Here is a 2,303-nt window from a genome sequence, read left to right as displayed (position 1 = left end):
AGCGGCCATCTTGGAGGAGGAGCTGCAGGCAGTGGTACTCTTACACAAAGTCTAAGTAACTGAACAGATTAATTGGATTTCATAGACAAATCATCAACATAACAACACAACAATAAATAAATAAGATGGCTCCAGTGTGTGTGGCCGGCCATTTGTAACTCTTGGTCTAGTTTGCATTTTTGTTCCTGTTTTTTTGCTTAGCACGACGTCTGTGCTCATGTACAATCATCAGTCTCTCCTGGATTATCAACATGCCATTCGGAATATCAGTGCACTTGAGTATGGTGGGCAGAAAGCTTTAACCCTGCTCCAGTCGGGAGTCCCAGTTCATATCCTCTGGACACCCGTGCTGCCCTCCCAGTGGAAACGACATTGTTACTGCGGTAAAAGTGGAAGACGGCTGGTGAAACTAAATATCTACCTGGGCCTTTCTACTTCCATTTCCTTGAAAATAATTTGATTATTTCCTTCTTTTGCTGTGCATTGGCATTTCCTGGATCTTGTTGACACCCCCTGGTACCTGTCACTAGTCTGGATGTGGGCATTCAGCCCCACCCCCCTACTTCTCCCAGCTCCACCAGGGTGGAGTGAAACTTCAGAGCCTGAAGATGCCGCCCCTGGATCCCAGGTCCATCTGACAGCAGGCTACAGTTTCTGTCAGGATTGGCCTGGTGAATGCCATATCTCTGGCAAACAAAACTTTCATCCTAAGGGACTTTTTAGGTCCAGTTATTTGGAGTTCCTTTGCGGGACAGAGACCTGGGTCGAGGTTGGTGACTCCAGTGTTTTTGTTGAACTTTTACCGGATGGCTGTTCTTACTTGAGCTCCCCTTGGATGTCAGGCCGTGGAGGAGGAATGGCTGTGGTTTATAAAATATGGCTTTAAGAGCAAGCAATGTGCTGTGAAGCACTGCCTTCACTCTCCAGCTTTGAGGTGACTTTATTTGAGGTGAGTCGCTCAGACCTGGTGCTGTGCGCCATCATCTACCAACAACATAAATATGATAAGGACTTTTTGAACAACTTTTCTGATTTCAAGTTCAAGTATATTGTCATTTGCATCACATGTGGTACATGATGTGGAATTACATTATATTCTCAGGATGACAGTTACATCCAACAATAGCAAAAATATAAATTGTAAAAAGAAACGGTGTATAAATAAGGATATACACTGAGATATATGCCAAACGAATGCCAAACGGTATGTTTGTTTAGCTCCATCTTCTGACTGGAGTTCATAAAAGGGACCACATCACCCCCACTCTGGCTTCACCCCACTGGCTGCCTGTTCATTTTAGAGTTCATTTTAAGATTCTTTTATTTGTTTTTAAAAATTTAAATGGTCTTGACCAATCCTACCTCTCTGAGATGCTTCACCCATACTCTCCTGCTCAGTGCCTCAGATCAGCTGATCAGCTGTTCCTGGAGGTGCCGAGGTCCAATCGGAGGCTCAGAGGGGACAGAGCTTTTTCTGTAGCCACCACAAGACTGTGGAAAAATCTCCCTATTCCCATCAGACAAGCCCTTCACTGTCTATTTTCAAAGCTATTTTAAATACTGTACATAACAAAAAAAAATAATAATCATGTCATCTGGACAGTTTCTGTTTGGGAAGAAAATGTTTCATCCTTCATCTGAAGGACTTCATCAGTCTGAGGCCTGCCAACAGGATCTGTCCTATTAAGTAGCACCTTGTTGACACGGTTCAAACCAGTCTGCTGTTGAGTTCCCAGGCAGAATTCTTTACACATGCAAAATGGAGGACCAGGATCAGTCTAAAAGTATCAATCATCAGTGCTTGGAACGTTTTAACCATTTTGACCAGGTTGTCCTCAGGCTGGTTCGGTGAGTAGTAAGCGGACATTTTGCCTATAAGATTTGATTGTTATGCACTGATAGTTTTCAACCATTCATTAGGGACAAATTAAGCAGGTTCAAGAAGTGGACATCAGTTAGGTGAAATACCTCTTTAAATAGCTTGGTTGGGATGGGATCTAGCAGACATGGATGGTTTGGATGAAACTATTATTTTTGACAATCCAGAGAGCTCAACAGGACAAAAACAGTCCCAACACAAACCTGGTTCTAGTGACATTTCTGAAAATACATAATGCTTTATAATGGCATGAATAGAAAAAAAGAAAGATAAGATCACTGTCAGAAATAAACACCGTCTCTCTGAACAGACATAGCTACTAACATAGTGTCAGTGTCCACAGTATGACTCCCAACACTGTCCCACATTTTGTTTAAGACCCGGTACACAGCCAGCAGCTGATTTGTCAGCAGCTACAGGATAG

This window comes from Nematolebias whitei, chromosome 6 (genome assembly GCF_014905685.2).
Source record: "Nematolebias whitei isolate Nwh7 chromosome 6, NemWhi1, whole genome shotgun sequence".
In the NCBI taxonomy this organism is placed as follows: Eukaryota; Metazoa; Chordata; class Actinopteri; order Cyprinodontiformes; family Rivulidae; genus Nematolebias; species Nematolebias whitei.
The sequence above is the reverse complement of the archived record's forward strand: the minus strand, read 5'-3'. Positions refer to the sequence as shown.